Source organism: Arvicola amphibius, chromosome 9 (assembly GCF_903992535.2).
Source record: "Arvicola amphibius chromosome 9, mArvAmp1.2, whole genome shotgun sequence".
NCBI classification, from domain to species: domain Eukaryota; kingdom Metazoa; phylum Chordata; class Mammalia; order Rodentia; family Cricetidae; genus Arvicola; species Arvicola amphibius.
The window spans coordinates 123,384,629-123,390,628 of NC_052055.2; positions in this window are offsets into that span (position 1 = coordinate 123,384,629).

Genomic DNA, 6,000 nt, shown 5'->3' on the forward strand with positions numbered 1-6,000 from the left:
AAAAAAAAAAAGAACAGAGTTAAGCATGGTTTGGTAGCAGCATTTTCTTGGTTGGGCTCTGTTTGCTAGAAGCAAGCAGAGGCATGAGTACTTTAAGAGAGGTTTTCCTGATTCAGTGGTAGCAAAAAAAGCTGCATTTTAAAATGGCAGCTTCTTGGTTTGTCAGCATGAACAGTGCTCTTTTGGGAGGTCTGGCTGTGGAGCATTTGAATGGGGTTTGTGGGCCCAGGTGCTTGTATACTCACTTGGGAAAGTAGTTGAGACCATGCCCACAGCTCATCACACCTCCACCCCTCCGCCTGGGTAGGTGGTAGGATCAGGACTGCCAGTAATGCACAGGCAGAAGAGCATGGTGGATTCCTGCCACCATACACAGATATATTTCAAGGCCGCACAATGCTATGCATGGCCGATTTAGCTATTACTCAGATTAAAAGGGTTTATGTGTTACATGCTCATTCTCAGAGTTAAAGTGCTGAGTACAGCTCCTACTTGGAGGTCTCAGAGTTGGCATTTTGAAAGTGGAGAGAAGTAGAGCCAACATCCAGAGCAGCTGAAACCAAGCTTGCTTACCATTTTAAAAGCTCTTCAAGACAGTAAAGAATTACAGATACACAACAGGACAGATTCAGACATAGAAGACCTCTAAATGAGTCACAGTGTTGGATAAATGTATGTAGGTTTAAAAGAAAGCGAGCTTCATGGGAGTGGGAGCAAATCCAGTCCAGGGACATTTGTGGACCAGGACTGAGCCAGCAACCTGGGCCAGAGCAGACCTGAGACAGCAAACTCCATAGGAACAGGTACAGGGGAGCAACTGCTGACTGAGTGATCCAGAGACAGGAGACCACTGAGGGTCTGGATGTGAATATGGGACCTTTAAGGGAGTAAACCTAAGCCAGGACCCCTGTGGGTCTGGGTGTGAGCTTAGGACCTCCCAGGAACTAGGCCTGAGCCAGGACCTCTACAGGACTGGGCATGAATCTGGGACCTCCAAAGGAGCAGGCAGAAACCAGAGATCTCTGCAGGGCCAGGCATGAGTCTGGGTCCTCAGAGGGAGTAGGCCTGAGCCAGGACCTCTGTGGGTCTGGGTGTTAGTCTGGGATGTCAAAGGGAATAGGCAGGCACCTGGAACCTCTGCAGGTCCGAGTGTGAGTCTGGGACCTCTGAGGGAGTAGTAGGCCTGAGCCAGATCCTCTGTGGGTCTGGCTGCGCCCAAGCCTGGGAACTCTGAGGGGGTAGACCAGAGCCAGAGTCCTTTACAGGACCAACCCCAAGTCAGGGATCTCTGCAGGAACAGATCCAGACCTGGGACATTTACAGAAACAGGTCTGAGCCAACAACCTAGGCTAGAGCAGGTCTGAGGCAGCAAATTCCAAGGGAGTGGAGCAAAACCTGGGAGTGCTGAGTGACCTTCAGGAACACAAAGTAACCAACGGGGTACCAGAACCATGGCACTGACTGTACCAACAGAAACAACCCTCTGAGCCTTGGTTTCACAGGCATCTAGAAGATTAATCAACAGAATCAGAGACAGCCCCAACCATACCTATTAGAGGAAAAGATGAGTAGAAAACTGCCTTGGCTTTTTGATAGGCAGGACTTAGGTGGGTGGAGTAGACAGAACAGGATGCTGGGAGTGAGGCAGATGCCTCGGGCAGTCATCATGCCTCTGCTCTCTGAGCCAGACGCGATGGAGCCAGCCGCCAGGTCAGACATGCTGAATCTTTCCCAGTAAGACACCACTTGTGATGCTACATAGATTATTAGAAATGGGTTAAGCAAGATGTGAGAATTAGATAATAAGAGGCTGAAACTAATGGGCCAGGCAATGTTTAAATGAATACAGTTTGTGTGTTGTTATTTCGGGTGTAAAGCTAACCATGCAGAGCCGGGCAGGATGAAAAGCAGGAATGTAGCCCACCGTAGCTCCCACTACAGGTAAGAACACATGAACACACTCAACACCACAAAGAGCAACACGACACCAGTAAAACCTAAAGACTCTACAACAGTAAGACTTGAAAAACCAAATATAGATGAAGCAGAAGAAAATGACCTAATAAACAACTTCAGGAGATGTAGTGAATAGCTGCGGGAAGGCCTGCTTTTTCATCCTGCCCAGCTCCCGCATAGCTAGCTTACGCCCCGAAATAACAACATACAAACTGTACTCTCTTAAACACTGCTTGGCCCATTAGCTCTAGCCTCTTAATGGCTCTCACATCTTGACTGACCCATATCTAATAATCTGTATGCCACCACAAGATCGTGGCTTACTGGGAAAGATTCAGCATGTCTGATCTGGCGGCTGGCTCCATGGCATCTGACCCAGAGAGGAGAGGCATGGCGGTCTGACTAACTTCCCAGCATTCTGTTCTGTCTACTTCACCCACCTAAGGGCCGGCCTATCAAATGGGCCAAGGCAGTTTCTTTATTAACCAATGAAATCAACAGATAGATAGAAGACACACCTACAAGGAGAATGTTTGAAACTCTTAAAGAGGAAATGAGAAATTCCCTCAAATAAATGGAGGAAAAGACAAGCAAAAAATTGGAAGACATCAGCAAATCCCTTAAAGAAAACAAAAAAGCAATCAAACATATGAACGAAACTATTCAATATTTGAAAACTGAAATAGAGACAATAAAGAAAACACAAGCTGAGGGAATTACAGAAGCAGAAATCATGAGAAAATGATCAGGACCACAAATGCAAGCATAAACAACAGAATACAAGAGATGGAAGGGATAATCTCAAGCACTGCAGATACAAGAGAGGAAATAGACTCATCAATCAAAAAAAAAAACCATTAAGTCTAACAAAAGCCTAACCCAAAATATCCAGGAAATATGGGACACCATGAAAAGGCCAAACCTAAGAATAATAGTTATAGAAGAAGGAGAAGTTCAACTCAAAAGTACAGAAAATATATTTAACAAAATCTTAGAAGAAAACTTTCCTAACCTCAAGAAAGATATGCCTATGAAGATACAAGAAGCTTACAGAACAACAAACAGACTGGATAAAAAAAAGTCTCCTCACTACATAATAATCAAAACTCTAAACATACAAAATAAAGAAAGAATATTAAGAGCTACAAAGGAAAAAGGCCAAATAACATAGAAAGGCAGACCTATTAGAATTACACCTGACTTTTCATCGGAGACAATGAAAGCCAGAAGATAGTGGTCAAGCTTTATGCAGACATTAAGAGACCATGGATGCCAGTCCAGACTACTATACCTAGAAAAACATATATTACTCCTACCTCTGATCAAAATACTTATAGATTGTTTACATTTTGTTGTAAACAATACATTACTGTCTTCATTTGTTGCACATTCATTTACAGATTATTTAATATTCTAACATGAAGTTTTAGTCTTTAAGTTATACATGTATTAATTATTATAGGTCAGTAGTTGTTCATGTTTGCTGTACATACAGTCAGATCAATTAGGTTCTTTAGATGTATAGAGACTGTATTCTGTCTAGATAGGTAATCTTCAACCACTTCAAGGATTTGTAGAACATGGCATTTAAATAACTCAGAGTTTTGTTGACATGAAACATGATTGCTCCTGGCAGCACTGATCTATTCCCGAGAGAATGTTGAGCACCGAAGACACTCCAATTGGAGCCTGTTTTCTTCTTATCAAAAACTGGCCTTTAGGCAAAGAAACGCCCATGCCTCAACCACTGATAAGATATATAGTATCCGGAAATGGATAAACAAGACTGTCAAATCTTGCCAAGACAGGGTAAGATGGTTTTGAAAATTTTCTTGCCTTTGAAAATGGTCTGTCAGTTATTCTAGGCCTTAGCCAAAGTTGGTTGCTTCAATGTTGCAAATGAGACTTTGGGTGATTGCCCAGGTAGCCAGTTGTCTCTGTCATATATTGCTCACTTTGGAAGCTACTGGATTGTACTTCCTGTCTGCTCAAGTAATATTATCTCCCTTCTCAGGGCCTTCGATAGGGTTGAAGATTAGATAGTCGTAGTTACCTTCCTTTTATGATCTAGCCAAGCCATTTCCAATACAAGACTTAGACTCCTTAGGATAGAATGTTTATTAAAACATTTAGCATGTGTTCCTTGCTTAATATTGTTTATGCTGATTGTAATTCTAATCTTATACTTGATATCTGTTCTTAGTGTACATTGTTTCGTATTGGATTTGGAACTCTCTTACTTAAACAAAAGGGGGAGGTGCTGCAGAAGCTCCTTCCACTCAAGAGCCAATAGCCTTTAAGATACCAGCCCAGTTGGGTGTGGTCTCTTTTGCTTTAAAAAGCAGTGGTAGCTGTGCGCTCTCTCTCTTGCTTCAGGCTCTGCTTCCAGCCAGCTACTAGACTCCATTCCTGGTCACGCAGAGGACTGTTGTCTAGGACGGCGATCTGTAAGTTTTCCCCTTAAATAAATAACCCTTTTATTAATCATAATTCCAAACTGGTGTGGGATTGTTTTGTGACTTATGCCTTCAGTATCCTTTAACTACATTCACCCCACTGCCTCCTGCAGCCTTTTCTGGTGCAGGGAAATCTATGCAACACCTCTCCCAGCCTCACTTAGGAGGTGAGGCACCCACACTCCTGTCTGGGCCCTGGATGCTCGTGGTTCCTGTTCCCTCCCTGTACTCACATAAATGCTCCACTTCAGGTACGTGCACCATTGTCCTTTCTGATACCTTTGTAACCGGCCCCCATTTCCTTTTCTTCCTTGGGAATTCTTATCTTTTTGTGAGAACAGAGGAAGTATACCTCATCACCTTCATAAACTTAAAGCTTTTTATACCACATATTTTAATAGACATCTGTATATTTAGGAAAGTCTAAAACACAGTCACAGTCATTCACCACATGACAAAATTTTGGTTAACAATGGACCACATATTCAGCTGTCATCCAATAGGATCCTGTCGTCTCAGCTTGGTGTGCAAACACCTGACATTAGGGAGGGAGGGAGGGTGGCTCACAGTTCAGGGGGACGCAGTCCATCATGGCAGGGAGGCTGGGGTAACATGAAGTGGTCAGTCACATTATATCCACTGTCAGGATGCAGAGAGGGGAAGGCTGGCTTACTTTCTTCTTTGGCCCAGCACACAAGACTCTGCTGCCTATATTCAGGATAACTCTTGCCACCTCCCCTAAATGTCTCTGGAAATTCCCTCACAGATATATGTCACCTGGGTGATTCCAAAAAGTTTCAAGATCAATTTTAGCTTTTTTTTTTTTTTTGGTTTTTCGAGACAGGGTTTCTCTGTAGCTTTGGAGCCTGTCCTGGAACTAGCTCTTGTAGACCAGGCTGGTCTCGAACTCACAGAGATCCGCCTGCCTCTGCCTCCCGAGTGCTGGGATTAAAGGCGTGCGCCACCGCCGCCCGGCCAATTTTAGCTTTTGATAACATTTTAAAAAACTTTGTTCATCATTAAGATTCAAAGTTCTTTTCATTAAAGCTTATGCAAAATAAATATAGCTCTTTTTTACATATATATGTATACATATATTACAGGATCTTCCTATATAGCTATGGTTTGCCTTGTGTAGAGCGGCTTGGCCTTAGACTTGTGAGAACTTTCCAGCTCTGTCTCTGTGGTGCTGGGATTACTGGTATGTGCCCTGTGCCTTGGCATTTCCTAACATCAAGTATACACCAAGGCAGATTTCATACCCCACCCCTCTGGTGCCTGCCCAGAGACAGATGACAGTGGTCAGGAACAAAAAAGAGAAAGTTAAACCTTGGCTCAGATTCCTGAGCATTCTGAGGCTGTATTTGGTTGTTTCTGTATCACCATCATGGGATTATAAGGTCCTGGCTTCAGTAAACCCCAAAATTAAAGACAGAAAAAACACACAAAACAAAAACCTGTAACTGACTTATACAAGGTGATTTATTGGTTTTTTGGAGCTACTGAATCAGGGTCACTGAGATTCTATAGTAGATACGATTTGAAAGATGCTCCCTCCCCCCCAAAAAATAATAAAACTCAGGTCAGG